Genomic DNA, 17,137 nt, shown 5'->3' on the forward strand with positions numbered 1-17,137 from the left:
TGTTTTACTGCTTGGTAGGAGTGACAGGAAACTAAAAGGGATGTAACAAAACTTGCTTGTGTCCTCTAAGAAAGGTCAGGCACAGGGCACTTGGTGGCACCTGTACTTTTCAACATCTTGTAATCTAAAGCAGGAGAAGTGAGTTCCAGGCCAGCCTGGGTTACGTGTATCGATGAGTCAGGGCAGACAGACAGACAGACATAGACCATTGTGGGGACATGAGAAGGGAACAGGGCCCTTCACGCAGGAGTCTGAAGCTTCCTTCTGCCAGTTGAGCATCAGGAATGCCAACCCAATTAACATTTCTTAAGCTGGCTGCTGACATGGAGACAATGTATCTTTTTAATATATAGAGATGTTTTCAAGTAAAACTTATAAACAGCAGTGAACCATGCTTACGGTCTAAATAAATGTACGTGGCCTTTCTTCTCCCCTAGCTGTAAACCTGCAATTTTCTAGGATTCTTGCCAGAAACTCCACTTACAGTAAAAGTCTTTCACCATTGTTGCAACCTGGTAGCTCACAGTTTTATCTTATCACATTGTAATCTAATCAAAGGCAGCTCCAGAGCTGCCCTATAATTTTATTTATCAAAAAATATAGAAAGAAAATGTCTTAAACAATCTTTTGAAAACATAGCTTGAGTCACGGAAATGGTGCATGTGGCTCCGGCCAAGACACTTCCAGGGTGGCCCTCTTTTGAAAAGCCCTTGTACAAGCCAGTGGTATGCCTTCTTCTTTTTTAAAAACTGCCTTTCTGTTCATAATAATACTCTAGCCCTGCTGTATACTGGCTTGTCCTGAAATTCTTTTCTGTGTGAAGAATCCAGATTTATCTGACTCGAGGTCCCTGGAAGGTTAGGGAAACTCCTACTCCTACTACAGTCCTACTAGACTTGGCGGCTGCCTGTAGCTCTGGGTTCTACAGAGGCTGACAAGATCCCGGCACAACCACCACCAAGACCCAGGCAGATCTGTGCTGCAAACCACGTTGCTATTTATTCTAGCCAGACTTGTATGAGACGAGGAAAATGAAAGCCCTTTGGTCTAAATAGCTGTTTCTCAAGATGTTCTGACGCAGAGAGGCCACCGTCTGTCAGTACAATATTTTCTTAAACACCTTACCTGTCCACTTCTAACTCTGTCCCGCAAGTCTCAAGGGGGCCAGTAATACAAAAACAAGTTTCAAACCAACCCATCTGCTTCCCATTTCCTGCGGAATGCTAAAAGGAGTCTTTCTAAGGCTGCTTAAAATATGCACTGTCCTCTGGCCCGCCCCTTGAGAGAGCTCGCTGTGTCCTCAGACCACCTCAGCCACTTGCTCCTACACCTGGAGCTGCCTCTTTGCGCATGCTCTCTTCGAACAATGCTCACGGTTATTCCAGGCACTGGCCTTTGGTTTTGCACATTCAACGGTACCTTTTTCAGCTTCTGTTTAAAGCACTTCTTCTCTCTCCTCCTTGCCCCTTTCTCCTTTTACAAACCTACCACTATCAAATTTGAAGGTGCCTGGTTCACTGGAGTCTGGGAAATGGCCTTGGCAGGATGTAGAGAAGCAAGGGCCGAGGCCATCCAAGGGAGGGCTCAGCTGCCTCTCTTTGGACCTCCACTCTGATTTCAAGGCTGGGGCTGGGAAGAGTGGCGCCTGTATTTAGTAAGTCTGTGTTTCCTTTCTAACTTTGAGCAATGACTCCTGGGCTTAGCTACCCTTGACTTTGCTCTTTCCTGCTTAGCATCTGTTAAGTAGTGACCTTTGCTACCAATTAACCAGAGCAAGGCTTTACTCCGTTGCAGAGAACCACCAGATTGTAAACAAAATTGGGGGGTGAGGGGCGTTCAGTTCTGAGTGAAAGTGAGGACATCATTGAAAATCCGCAGCCTCTTTTCTATGCTGGGAGCTGTGGCACTTCCTTTAGCTCAAGGATTTAAATTGCTCTCTTGTCTGGGACAGATTAGCAGACCCCACACTTGCCCCTAAATGTGCCATCTCGTCCTGTATTTCAGGGTCCTGCCAAGAACAGGTTAGGCAAGCCTGACAACAGCTGCTACATCCCTAATGCCTTTCTCTAAATGTCAACAATGAGAACTCCGGAGAGCTGCCTTTCTGCACGGCTCCCAGCATGCATTAAGACTCAGCTGTGGCATTTAGGCGGCTTATGCTTCCCTTCAGAGACAGGATGTGTGCACACTCAAAGATAATGGCGAGGACCTCGCCACATGAACCAGGAGGATGGCCATGGATAGAGGAATATGCAAGCATTTAACAAATATCTGGTGAGCACCCGTTGAGTGCTACTGAGGCTGGAGAGAGGAAACGTCGAGGGGACACAAGAAGGGAAAGAGTCTGTGAGGTCCGGTTTGTCTTTCCTGATGGCAGAGTGAAGAAACTTCAACACCAAAATTGCCTGGGGAGATAGCATGTGTTTCCCAAACCATCCTAAGCATGAGTGTTAAGAACAATAAACTATGCTTACTGGAACCTGAACACTTAGCCCTCCTTTCTAACCCCTCGATCTAAGCAATGTCCCTCCTAAAAGCACTTGACATTTTTATTTACAAAGGGAGCTTTTCTTTTTTAAGATAGGAGAAACAAGTAAACAGGTTTTGCTTAATCTTTAAGCCTTATTGTAAGCTACACTGAGCAGAGCTGATGTTTGCTGAATGTGACAGAACCCTTTTCTGCTCCCTATGATGTTACAAGGAGTGGGGTGATCAAGGGTCACCAAAGCCATCTGGAACCAGTGGTTTCCCAGTCTCTTGTCTGATGCCCAAGAAAACAAGAAGTGAGAAGATCCAATGTAGATTTATTAAGGAATAGTGAGAGAAATTCCAGGAAAGGGAGGGGGGTTGGCCATACCAACATGCTGCCTGATAGTCTCTCCTGGGGCTTATGGCCAGTATTTCATAGAGACCGAGATAATCTATTGAGATTGGTCATCTTTGAGTGCACACCAGCCGAGCCAGCAAGTGGCCTACAGACTTCTGTGCTCCAGCGGAGTGACCATGTGTTACTTGCTCAGTCAGGGGAGTGGTCACGGTCATGTTCCCTTTCATCCTCTCTCCCCCAACTTGTTTGACTTGTTTTATAAGCTCTTGATCCAGTCACTTCCCTTTCTTGGTCTCAGGCTACATGACTAGTTTATAATCTGGCCCTCTACTGTACTACCGACAGAGAGCTAACTCCTATCTCTAGATGACTAAGATCTGTCTCTGTCTCTCTCTGTTTCTGTCTCTGTCTCTCTGTCTCTGTCTCTCTGTCTCTCTTTCTCTCTCTCTGTCTCTCTCTCTCTCTCAAACACACACACACACACACACACACACACACACACACACACACACACACACAAATATATCTAAGTATGAGTCTCTTGAGAAACCCCAACCCACATCTTGGATGCATACTGGGCTTTTGACCTGTTCAGTGGGTTTTGTTGTTGTACCTGATCTAATGGGAAGGAAACTCCTCTGGGCTGTTGGCAGTAGTACTAGGTACTGTCACCCTGCCTTGACTTGACACTGTTTTCCTGTAAGTACTGTGGCTGAGCCAGTGAACAGCATGTCTAAGTTGCTGACTGTATGCATATTGTGTGGGACAAATTCTCATCAGGAAAACTAACCTGACAAAGGAGGGTATCCAGTCAGAGTTGAGAGAGAGAAGCTCTTTAAAGAAAGACCAGGAAAGACTTCTCTGGTGAGGTCCCACCAGAGTCAGACTCTGAAGGGAGAGAAGGAGCAAGCCATCTATCTGAGTGGCTGCAAGAACTTGCCAAGCAGAGAAAATATGGAGTGAATAGAGGGGTGTGCCTTGTGTGTGTGACTGGGGCTGTGAACAAGAGTAGTGAGCAGGAGATGGGGCCAGGGAGGTGACAGGGCAGATCCCAGAGAGCTCTGAAGGCCTTGGTGAGGACTTTAAATTTTATTCTGAAACCAGTGAGGGCTTTGAGGAGGGCAGTGATGGGTTTGAGGATGTACTCTTAGGGTAGAGAAACCAGAGGCCCATAAGGAAATGCTTGCAAAAAGTGAGCTGGTGGTTGCAGGATGAGCTGATGTTGGCTTGGTCCAGAATGAGTGCCAAGGATGGTGAGAAGTTGGATTGTGAATGTACTAAAAATACATTTAACAGAGACAAAATAGATAAATGGTTATGATATAGATCAGGAAAATCAGGAATGACTCCACAGTTTTTGGCTTGAACTCAAGATTTTCAGTTCATCGGAAAGAGTGACTGTGTCTGGTTAGTATAATCAGAGAACAATTAAAGAACAATTAGAGTACAATTTGGGTTGTACTTTAAAAATGAGTAGGGTTTCCAGCTGGGCTGTGTGGCTCAGTTGGTAAAGTAGTCGCTTAGCTTGGACGAAGCCCTGGGTTTGATTCCTAGCACTTCATAAAACTGGTCATGATGGTGCATGCTAGTAATCTTAGCACTTGGGAGGCAGAGAAAGGAGGATCATAACGTATTTGAGGCTAGCCTGGGCTATGTAAGACCCATTCTCAAAAATAAAACAAAATAAATAAGTAAATAAAACGTTATGGTTTTATGCTTTGTAAAAACTTTCAGAGGAGCTTGCCTTGCCGGTCATCCTAGCAATTAGAAGGCTAAACAGGAGGACCCACGGTTTCAAGCCAACCGGAATCACATGGCTATCCTCAAAACTGATAGGTCTCCAAGAAAACTTGGGACAAGGCTCACTCAGTCCCTGTTGTTTCTCCCAGCACTTCTCACCGTAAACATTCTTACCTCCTACCTAAAACCTCTCCAGCCCAGGACCAGGGTTTCCCTTCCCTAGCCTGTGATCAGGATAGAACCTCAGACATTTTGGGCACACAGTTTGTTGGTCCCTTGGCTCCTGGCTGGCTCCAATCCTGGATCTCTCTTGATCTGCTTGCCCACTCTCTTTCCTCTCACTCTCCACCTCTCCTCACGGCCCACTTCGGTCTGCTGGCCATGTTTAGTTTGGACCCTTCTAGATGCCTCTGGTTGTGCTCTCCCTCTTGTCTACAATAAACCTTCTTCTCCACTGTCATATCTTCATTTATCATTCAAAACCAAAATAAAATCAAAGAATGGCTTATTCTGAGATCTTTTTTGTCTTCTCCGACCCTAGCCTTCCATTCCAATTTTCCTCAATTGTTAAATTTAAGCAGCTTTCAGTACAGGGACTTTGGACAAGAGACTTACTCACCTCAAGGGAGCTGGATGCATTCGGCTCTGGCCAGATTGAACTGTTAAGACATAGTCTATTTTATTTTACTGTTAGACAGGTGTTACTATGTAGCCAAGGCTGGCCTACAATTTGTAGTCTTCCTGTATAAATCTCTTGAGCTTTGAGATTTCAGGTGCCACTACTCCCCCTAGCTAAGGTCATGACCTCTAACTTCATTTGCATCTCAGAAAAGTAAAAAGACAACAGAAAAATAGCCCACATATCAAGGATGGGAGAGGGGGGAACCTATAAGTACTCTGATTCTTTAAGGAAGTCTATGAGTTACTGCCCTCAACAACCCTGGAATAGTGAAAGGACTTCTTTATACAAGAAATAAATTTTTAAAACTTTTTTAAAACCAGGAGGTTTTACACAGCTTTTATTCCAGTTATTTGAGAAGCTGATCTATATCAAGATCAATTGCTCGATCCAGGAGTTGGAGGCCAGCCTTGGCAGCACAGTGAGACCTTCCAGGCTAAATAAATAAACACGTTCATCTCTTATCCGTAATGCTTTTAAGTTATGCAACTTGTACTTGAAATATAAAGTATTAATTCTGCATTTTCTTTTTGAAATAGAGTCTCACTATATAGACCAGGATGGCCCCAAACTCATAGATATCTCTCTGCCTCTGCCTGTGAGTGCTGGCATTTAAAGTTGTATCCAAGCTAGTTCATCATTTTAACTAACCAACAAAGACCTCCCATGAGAAAACACAGGGAAAACGAATGTGCTTTGAGACACGGACGTTCCAAGGTTAGTTGAGAAAGACATTGTTCTTTATGTTTATACATTCATTTAATGGTATCTGGGAGCCTACACTGTATCAGGCACTGTCCTGAGGTCTTGGGAACTAGGAAGCGAGGTGGACAGTGTCTCTCAGGGAGTTTATTTGCTTGTGAGAAGTGATTGGTGATTACTGTTACTGAATAGCAGAGGCACAAGAATATGGTCTGAGAGGACCTAATTCAGGGAGGTGTGTGGGGATCGAATCTTGGGCCTTGGCCATGGCTTCATGTTTTTTCCCTATTCTGGATTAATTATCTAACAGAATTATTAGGTGTAGGAGTCCGAACATTTTTATGATGATTACTTTTCTAAACATTAATTTATAAACACCACCCACAATGACTATAGCTATCAATGATATTAGCTTTATATGTGGACATTGACTTGTACTTTAATTTGAGAAGGTATTCATTCAGTAAAAGAAGTATCACGCTTCTTCCAATCTGTCTCCTATTAGTAACTAATAAAGTTGAGTGTAGTGATGGCTATTCTTGGCTGTCAACTTGTCTACTTCTGGAATTAACTAAAACCCCAAAATGAAGTGGCATACCCATGAGGGATTTCTGCTCTCTCTGAAGTGGGAAGAATCACTTTCAGTCCAGATCTTGGATCTTTGAGTTGGGAAGTCTCACGTCCGATCTGAGTCATGCCTTTTGCCGGAAGCCTATGTAAAGGACACGGAAGAAGGAAGCTTCTGCTCTTTGACAACTTGCTCTTGCCTTGCTAGCGAGTCCATTCTTTTACTAGCTTTAGAGTCTACTTCTTTAGGATTCCAGGGTGTACTGAAGACTTTCCAAGGCACCCAGCCTTATGAATTGGACAACTACTGGGTTCTTAGACCTTCCATTCATAGGCAGCCATTGTTAGATTAGCTGGACCACAGCCTGTAAGTCATTCTAATAAATGTATTCATTTTATAAGTTCTGTTACTCCAGAGAGCCCTAGTATAATTTTTTGCATATGATTATTGCTTATTCATTTGTGAATTGCTTTGTTAGTAGTTTGCTCAGTTATCAGCTGAAGTGTTTTTGAGATTCTTTTCAACTTTGGTGAATTCTCGAGCTAACGATATTAATCTTTTTTAGTGTGTGTCTTATAAATGTATCTTTTAATATGTTACTTGTTAATTTTGATATTGTATTACCTATGAGCTTTCCCCCCATAAAGTTTTATGTAAGCGAAGAACTTTTTAAGACTTTTTTCTATGGTAAGACAAACCAAGTTTTCATTGTTTTGATAAATATTTAATCCCATTTTCTGCTGGACTTTGTAGTTTTAGATGTGTTTAATATTCAAATATAATGGAATTAATTATAATGCATAGTGTATAAGAAGACCCTAAGTTCTCTCTTTCCTCTCCAAATTGCCAGTCAATTATCCTTCCACTATATATCGAAAAAAAATTTATCTCTTTATATAGAGATATCTTCATATACTAAAATTCTTGTGAACAATTATGTTTCTGAGCTTCCTGTTATATTGCTGAAATCTGTCTATTCTGACACTAAGACTTCAATATTGTATTTTTATTGGTTTATAGATTTTACTGTTGGTGGATTTTATTAATTCTCCTTACTAGGAGGCTCCACTCATTTCTTGTTATGGTCTGCACATAAAATGTCCCCACAGGCTATCATGTTGGACACTCTGTCCTCAACCAGTACTGATATTTAGGGATGCTCTGGAAACTCTTTAAAAAAAATAACTAACTTTTAAACCAAGCATAGTGGTGCATGCCTTTAATCCCTGGATTTAGGAGGCAGTACAGGTGGTTCTCCATGAGTTCAAGGCCAACCTGTCTACGTAGTGAGGCCCACACCTGCCAGGGCTACATAGTGAGACTATGACTCACTGACTCAAATAGACAAAACATAACCCTTAAACATTTTTTTCCAGTAAGAATTTTATACAAGCATGAGGTACCCTCTGGTTACTGTACCCACCCCATGTCATTCTCCCACCCTACAGCATCCCCTAGACAAGGCTGTGACTGGGATTTTTGGAGGACAAATTGGAGGCAGCTGGTTCCTCATGGCATGACTTGGAATGTTCTGGCCTCAGTTTTTCCTTGCTGTCTGTTTTTCTTCCCAGTACACGAAGACTCTCATTTGCTATGCACTCCCACCAACTGTGATGTTCTGCCCATGTGTGCAGGGCCAACTAACCAGGGACTGAGTCCTTTGAAACTGTGAGCAAAATAACTGCTTTCTGCTTAAATCTTTCTCAGGTATTTTGGTCAGAACTACATAAAAATACAGTGATTTTTCTTCCCACCTGCCTGAAATTTTTCTTCCGCTTCATACACTTAGAAATTTTGGGGTAGTTTCCACCAATATTTTTCTATCAATCATGTAAGCTGTAGGAAATGGATCTTGATGTGACAGTTCAGTTTCCAGTCTAAGAACATACGCATCCAGCACGACATTCAGAAGATACGAAGATGCACAATGGAAGCTCATCTCTTCCCTCCCCTGCTCCCCAGGAGTTTTCTCTGTTTCATTTCTCTGTTGTAGATTATTCCCAACCTATTTTATGCATTTTCAAATATCTTTTTCCTTGTTCTCATACAGTTTTTTCCTAGTCTGGAAACTGCTTTTCTCAGTTATTACTATTTGATATACCTCCCTTTTCAAAACATATTGAATTGCTTTATTCTTTTTAATGGCTGCATATAATTCCAGATGAATCTAACAGTCTATTAAGCGGTGTCTTACTGATGAACAACTGGAAAGTTTTAGAAGACTTACTTTAGAGAGAATTTGCTAACTATATTCTTGTGCCTACATTTTATATATGTTCCAGTTTGGTTTCTGTTGCTGAGATAAAAACACAGATATATATTTAGGTTGCAGATTATAGTCCATCATTGAGCAAAGGCAAGGCAGGAACAACCTCGAGGTAGGGACTGAAGCAGAGACCACAGAGGAACTCAGCTTAATGGCTTACTTCCCTATGATTTCCCCAGCTATTTTTCTTACGTGGCTGAGGCCCACCAGCCCAGGACAGTCACTGCACACTACATCAGCATTTAGGAAAAGACTCCACAGATGCTCACAGGCCAATCTGACTGAGGAGGCTTCTCAGTTGAGATTCCTTCCTTCCAGGTGTGTCAATGAAGTTAACAAAAGCTAACTACAACAGCATACCTGGGACTATCTCAACAGCTAGAAATAGAGTTATCAGGATTTGGGGCTGTGGAGATGATGGTCAAATTGTCCATCACTTACACCATACACTTACATTATATTTCCATTAGTAACAAGTGGATGTACTTTCCCCCCTTGGCGATATTAGGCAGTACCAAGTTTTTGGTTTTGTTTTTATTGGTGCTGAGGATTGAACTGAGGAACTCACATGCACGCTAAGCACATGCTGGACCAATGGGATGTATCCTTAGTTCTTATCAAGGTTTTTCTTTTCGAGTTGAGTCTAGATATGCCCCCTAGATTTTCTTTGAATTCAAGGTTCTCTTGACTCAGGATCCTCAGTGTTGACATGACAGTTGTATGTTAGCACTCCCAGTTTCCTGATTAAATGTTTGTTCTTTGTCAATGTAAAGGGGAAAATGGAGTCTCACTAGAGTTCTAAAATGTGTTTACTTCAGAAGTTCAGTTGAGTTTTAAAAATATATTAAATAGAATTTAATTTATTAATTAAATTCATCAATTAAATAAGTAAATTAGTATTGTATTTTGAAGTTGATGTTTCAAGGATAGTATATTATGGCCTTTGCAACCCAATTTTATTTATTTTTTTGTTTATATGTATTGTGGTAAAATTAAAAAATGGCATTAAAAAAGACCTGGTTCCCTTGAGTTCTCACTCCGTGCGGATCCACACGCTCTTGCTGTTTCTCTGTTACCGCTTTTACACACTGTCCCCTTGGTGGTTGCTACCACACCTGAGACTCACATCGAGTTCCACAGGTCATGCTAGTGTGACCCCACACCATGCTAGCCCAAAGCATTCTCTAGACTAGTACAGCTTCCTGTCACTTACTCTGTTCACACCTCCAACAATCTAGTAAAGATATAACTCAGCAGACTGTAACCCAACAACCACATTTATGTATTAAACGCTCAATGTACAATACATCCATACAATTAACTTACAACCAATTGAAAAGGATATAAACCGCCCACTAGATAAGATATATTTTGTACATCTAGACATACAAAGCCCTGTACACATCCATCCCTTAAGAATATTCAAACCTCTGAATGAGAATGCTGAAGGAAGCGGGGAACTTGGGGATTTGGCAACAATCAGTGTGGTAGACTGACCTGGACTTGCCTAGGTAGCAATGCGTGAAGGTCCAGTGGAAGGGGAGTCTGTCCCCTGAACCCCCCGAAAAAAAAAAAAAAAAAAAAAAAAAGAATATTCATAGCAACCTATAGATGGGCAGAGAGAAATCTTAACACCCGCTGACATGTTCTCTCGCCTGCTCTCTCTCTCTCTCTCTCTCTCCTCGGTCTCCCCCTCTCTCTAAAACTTTTCTCCGGCCCATCCTTCCTTCTCGTCCAATGGCAGGCCTTGTTCTATCCTGTACTTGCCTTCACCTGCATAATGATATCAACCTTCAATATGTGTATACATGTGTGTTTGTACATGCATGCATGTATGCTCTCATGCACCCAAAGAAGCCAGCGAGAGTGCTGGGTCCTCTGGAGCTAGAATTATAAGTTGCAAGCCACCTGATATGGGTACTGGGAATTGAATGACGGACAGTCTTCCAGAAGAGCAGCAAGTGCCCTTAACCATTGAGCCATCTCTTCCTGCCCCTCATTTTTTTCCTTTAAAATGTTTTCAAAGATTTGTTTTTATTTGAGAGAGAGAGAGAGAGAGAGAGAGAGAGAGAGAGAGAGAGAATGTGTTGTGTGCCCCAGTACATTTAATTAGGGTTGCTTTTGTGAGCATGATGGGGTTAATTAACTGAGCAAGAGAGGCTTATTTACTTGAGCAAGGGCAACTTACCAGGAGTTGTACTCCTGAAGACTATTAACTCCTTGACCATAGCTAGTCAGGAAGGATTAGGCTCTTGAGCCTCCTCTCCACCCATAATGGAATGTTTATGAGTTCAGTCTTGTCCAGGTAGCCACGGTTTCTGTGAGTGTATGAGTACAACAGTCATTTCGTATCCAAAGTACAGTATTTCACGGCACTCCTTCCTTCCAGCTTTTGACATTTTTTCTTCTTCCTTCTGAGCTTTCTTCCCTGAGCTCTGGTGGGGTGATATAAATCTCCTATTTAGGGTTAAGCATTCACCGAGCACTTATTCTCAGCACTTTGGCCAATCGTGAACCTGTGCATTAACTGTTGCCCATTGTACTCAGAAGCTCCTCTGGCCAAGGCTGAGAGCAGCACTAATCTATAAATATAAACAAGTATTTAGACGGTGGTTTTATCACATTTTTTTAAGCCAAAAAAGAATTGAAAATTTCTCCCCTTCTATGACTTCCCTAGCCATGGACTTTTGACCAGGTTTATAGTCCCAGTTATGAATTCCTCCTGTGAGGTGGTTTAAAATGCTATTAAAAAACAAACAAACAAACAAAAAAACCATTGTGGGTTACTTCCGTAACAGGCATGACGCTGTTACACCAACCAGCCCACGTTGTGTGTCAGGTTGATATAGTAGGTCACATAATTCATAACTTGGCTAAGACCATTGACAACTACTGCTCCCTTCTCCCACGAAGCCTGCATAAAACCTTCCAGAACTATGAAATCTACCCAGTAGGAGAGAAGATTCTAGCTTAATTCCAGATTGACTTTGTTATGTCCTGCACCCAGAGTGTATATTGTCTTCAGCAACAGGGTCATATCGTCTAGTTCTGGGAGACAACAAAAGAAATAGCAATAGCTTGTATTGTTTTTGGGGGGCCTATAGGTCCTCGATGATCAATAATTTATAAGGGAGTATCCCCTATTTGATTCTCTGGCTTTTGCTTAATAAAATCTATGACTTCTGGGAGCAGCATAATCCCTCATGCAGGGCATCTTCTCTCACATTCATTCATTCATTCATTCATTCATTCATTCATTCATACAAAGCAAGGTCTTTCTATGTAGTCCTAGCTATCCTGGGACTTGATGTTTATACCAGGCTTGCCTAAAACTTATGGAGATCCTCCTACTTCTGCCTCCTGAGTGCTAGGATAAAGTATTTACCACCACACCCGAGAATACTTTTAAAATAATGTTTTAGTTAGATTACAAAATAGTAGGGTTTGCCTATGGTTTTTCATATACCCTTAGTTCCGGTAAGCTTACCACTGTCACTGCACTAGAGGCCGTGGGACCTGGGAGAAGGGAGCCAGTAAATGAGGTGGACTGAAGCCTCATGCAATAGCCAACTTTTTTCAGTGCCTCAGAGAATTTATCCTCTAGGGGTTCAGAAAGGGCACGTGAATAAAGTTCTCATGAGTTCAAGCTATATGCAATTGTAAGGACACGCTACGCATGGCAAAATATATGTTTTTCCATAGAGGCATCTAAAGGTTATATATATATATATATATATATATATATATATATATATATATATATATATATCAAGTCGTAATGAGTACTCTGAAGGAAATTCATTCCTATCCACTACACCTGTGAGGAGAATGAAAACACATTTTAAGAACCATCTGTGTTTTGAAGAAAGTGAGATTACAGGACTCTTGTCTCATTTTCTTGGAGTTCTCAAGGGAACTAGGAATTCTCCTCTTAAGTGACCCCATACCTGCACCATGTTCTGACACCACCACTTGTCTCCCTTATCCTTCTACCTCCCATTCCTAGTTTAAGACCTACCCACCATAGTCATTCCTTTCTGTATCCTTGTTGCTGCTCTGTAGAATAGCCCCCTTTTCTCTCCATAGCTTCTGCATTAGCTCCATTCAATTTTGACTGTAACCAAGACAAAACCCTGATTCAGCTGACTTTTATAATACAGAAAATGTATTAGCTTACTGACATCATGTCTTGGATACAGTAGCTTTATTTAATTAATTTGTCTACTTATTAAGGTCATTGAGGTCCCTGTTTGTCAGGGTTTGGATTTTAAGCATCCTCCGGGGAGCTTGGTCCCCAGCCTGTGACACTTGGAAGATGAGGCCTACTGAAGAGAAGTTATGCTCTTGAGGTGTGCCCTTAAAGGACTCTAACCCCTCCTTCCCTCTCAAGTCCCAGTCACCATGCAGTAAGCAGCTTACACTGACATTTGCTCCTGCCATGATACCTTATGCTGCCACAGACAGGGCTCTGTGGCCATGGGTGGAAACCTCTGAAACCAAGAGGCAAAAGCAATTCTTTCTCCTTGGAAGCTGATCATCGTGGGTATTTCATCATAGGGAAGGAAAACTGATCAACACATTTGTCTTCCTATCATTTTGATTGGCACGTTCTTAGCTGGATTACCTCATGATCCTGAGATGGCTGTGTCCCGGCCAAGTATTCCATGAACACAGTAAAGCATCCAGTAGAGGGAAAGACAGCCTATCACCATCATTTTCTTTTCAGGACTGCTTCCCAAAGACTGCTCCCTGGAGATCCTCCCTCAGACCCCATTGGCTAGACTGGGGTCTTTTTGCCAACCTCTAAGCCAGAAACTGGCAGGGATCCTGGAACTGCCACGATTGGTTCATGTCAGAGGGTTTTGCCTTGTTCTAGTTTCATCTCTGTTGCTGTGATAAAATTCCCCGACAAATTGCCACTTAGGGAAGAGAGGGGCTTTATTCCAGGGGACAGCCCATTGTTGCAGGACAGTCACAGAATCAGCTGGTCACATCATCTCTACAGTCAAGAGCAGAGAGACAGGGACAGGCATGCTCACCCACTCACCTACCTACCTATGCTCAGCCTAGGCTTTACCCTCGCATGTTCCAGGGCCCAGCTCTTGAAACAGTGCCAACAGCCTTCAGCCTGGGTCTGCTCACCTTAATCCCCAAGACAAGCCATAAGGCAACTCAGGGAGACAATCCCTTATTAAGACCGTCTTGCAGGTGATTCTAGACTGTGTCAAGTTGACAGTTAAAGCTAACCATCACACCCTTAATTTAAAAAGTCGTGGTGAATTGTCTACTTCCCTCCTAAAATAAGGGAGGCACTGCTGGTCAGAAACTCGGGGATTCACCGCATGGGAGATAATCAGTTGTGACTGTCAGAGCTTGGAACGTGTTGCTTCCTGTCTGAAACTGCACTCCTGTGTGTTTACTCCTCTGGTTGGCTACTATTCTTGAGGTGGCTCCAGGGGACCCATCCTACCTCCTCTAGTTGAATAGACACCTCCCCCACCTCCCTGGCAGCCTATACCTTTCTTGTCTGAATCAGATTACTGCCTCGCATCTCCTGCTCCACCCCGGTTACTGCAGAGCAGCGCTCATCTGCATCTGTATTCGTAGTCTGAGAACAATACACGAGGCAGATGTTTAACTCGGTCTGCTGAATAAAACCTACCTGCTTTTGTTTAATTTCAGAACTCCAATTCTACATTCGAAATGCTTACCATCTTATAGTTCTGTGTGTAATGACTGATCACATGGCTGGGGTTTGGAATTAGGTTGATTTTTATCCACAACCAGAACAAACCGAGGAGTTTCCAAGACAAAGTCTTTAATGATGGGGATTATCGGTCTCTTCAAAGTTCAGAGCTTAACAAGCATTTCCTCTCACACTTTGTGTGCCCAGCATTGTATCGGCTAGCGCTTTGTATGCAAGCGACGAGAGAGCTTGCCTCCTAGTAGGAAGGTAATGCTCAAGGCAGCATTTTTCAATCATAGGTAATGAAATCAATTTTGTGGCTTGAAACCATCATTAAAAGGGGGAAAGAATAGGCAGTGAAGTAAAACAAAATATATCAGAGCATACCACTCTTGGTAAGGCTCCCCCAGTCCACACACATAGATGTGTGTGTTTGTGTAGTGTACTGGATCAGCACGTGCAAGGAGAATTGGGAGCTGAGGTCCAGCTCAGCTACATAGCAAGTTTCAAGCCAGCTATGATAATAGAGTAAAACCTTGACTTGATAAGATAATACTAATATCAAATCCCACCGTGTATCAGACATGGGATGATAAACATCACAGTGTTGCATAATTTCACATATATGTGAAATCTGAAGGTATTTATTTCATAAAAGTCCAAAGAATAGTGATTTCCAGGGGCTGGGGAGAAAAGAAGTGAAGGTTAGTCAATTGGTACTAAGTTCCAGTTAGAACAAATAAGTTTTTTAATTCTACTGTACTGTAGAGGGACCTAGGTGATGATAATATTCTGTGTATTTTTTTTAAAGTTAGATGAAAGGATTTTGGATGGTTTTACCACAAAGAATTTATAAGTCCTGAGATCGATACACTCACCCTGATGTGAAAATGACACAATGTATACATGAGCCAACACATTACACAGAATGCCATAAAACCGTGCTCTTTTTATATGACAATAAAAAGTCCGTCTCCTGGAATTGGAGGAAGGACATCAGGGCATGGACACCTAGAGGAAGTTAAAAGGGACTCTAGTTCTCAGGGCTGGCAGATACTTCACTTACAAATCAACCAACCAATCAATAAGCCAGAGGTCACAGCTTTCTCACTTTTCCAATGAACAATTAATTTTTATTTGTACACAGACCGTATCGAGGGGAGACCGTGGACGCTGGTGTGCATTCCAGAGTGGGGACAGTTTGTTGACGGTTTCCTTTCGGGGATATTGCAGGAGGTAAGGGTAGGGATTGTCCTCCCTTTGTCCTTGGCAGAGGGGTGTAGTGGAGGACTCCCCCAGCCAGGAGATCCTGCATTTTGAGAACTGATTAAGAAGCATAATTGAGTGGCAGAACCTGGTCAGAGTGGCTGTCCTATCCTGAGGGTCGCACCTCACATTTCTGAAATTCTCTTCTCAATAACTGTTTCTGAGAAACAGTGGAGAATGTGTGCACAGACTGTTTCTGGCCATTGTTCCCAGTTGTTGATACTGCCAAATTACTCAGACTTTAAGAAAGGTTGTGCTCTCTGCCCTACCCCAACACACACACACACACACACACACACACACACACACACACACACCTACTTACCTACCTACCTACCTACCTCTTGACAAATTGAGGAAGCTGGGAAGCTGACCTGAGCCAAGCATTAGAGCAATGGATGTTGGTACACACCATGGTACCCTGCCACCCAGAGTTGGATTTGTCTTTAATTATTCTAAGGAATGCAGAATGAAAGGAAAAAAGAGAGAAAGTTCAAAGGTGAAGACTAACAGCAGGGGAGCCTCCCAAGAACTCAATGGTTCTTTGGTTGGTTGTTTTCTGTTGTTGCTGTTGTTTGTTTTGTTTTTTGTTCTGTTTTCCCCCAGTGACTCCCTCTTCACAGAATCCCATCCAGGATTTTGTCTTTCCCTTATTCTCTAAAACACTCCAGTCTTCTGTGGGCCCCAAGGGTTCTGGGTTCAACAGCATTCCCAGCAGAAGGAGTCAGAGAGACATCTAACACCTTAGCAGTCATTCCCAGGGCCAGCACAGAGGCTGGAGGCACTCAGCTACCAGAGGACGTGCTGCTTGGTCTTCCCCACATGCACAGCTGCTGAGTCCATTGATTAATATCTGTCTCTTATTTGTTCTCTCTTGAAGGGTCATCAGTGACTGTTTCATTTGGGAATTGAACCTAAGGCCTTATGCAAACTAGGCAAGCTCCGTACCACCACCCTACATTCTTTTTAACTAAGTAATTACTTTCTTACCTTGAGACAGGGCCCTCACTCAATAAGTTGCCCCAGAAGGCTATAAACTTGCAATCTAGGCAGGCTTCCTTTTTTTTATGAGACAAGGTCTCCATCTGGCCTCAAAATTGCAATGTCACCAAAGGATGGCCTTGAACTTCTGATATTCTTGTCTCTACTTCCCAAGTGATAGATTGCAGGCATGTGCCACCACATGCCTTATGTTTCTGACGCTGTTCATGATTGAATTTAGGGCTTATTCTAGGCTAGCACTCAACCAACAGAGATCCTCCCTTAAGCTTGCAAGCAGGCTTTGTACCTGAGACCCTCTTCCCTCAGCTTCTGTTGTATCCTGGGTGCCAAGAGGTAGTTGTTTTCTGGGGAAAGGTATGATGAAGTGGACTGAGGGTGGGGCTTGGATATTGTCCATGCGA

At 42.7% G+C, this 17,137-nt stretch overlaps 1 long non-coding RNA gene across 1 annotated transcript; it reads left to right on the forward strand.

Moving 5' to 3' along the window:
- The first annotated feature begins 1,428 nt into the window (after positions 1–1,428).
- LOC116905926 lies at positions 1,429–2,485 on the forward strand. The gene is made up of 2 exons (XR_004388580.1): positions 1,429–1,654; positions 2,005–2,485. It is a non-coding gene; the product is annotated as an uncharacterized LOC116905926 (long non-coding RNA).
- Positions 2,486–17,137: the final 14,652 nt, after the last annotated feature.

This window comes from Rattus rattus, chromosome 7, assembly GCF_011064425.1.
Source record: "Rattus rattus isolate New Zealand chromosome 7, Rrattus_CSIRO_v1, whole genome shotgun sequence".
NCBI lineage: Eukaryota > Metazoa > Chordata > Mammalia > Rodentia > Muridae > Rattus > Rattus rattus.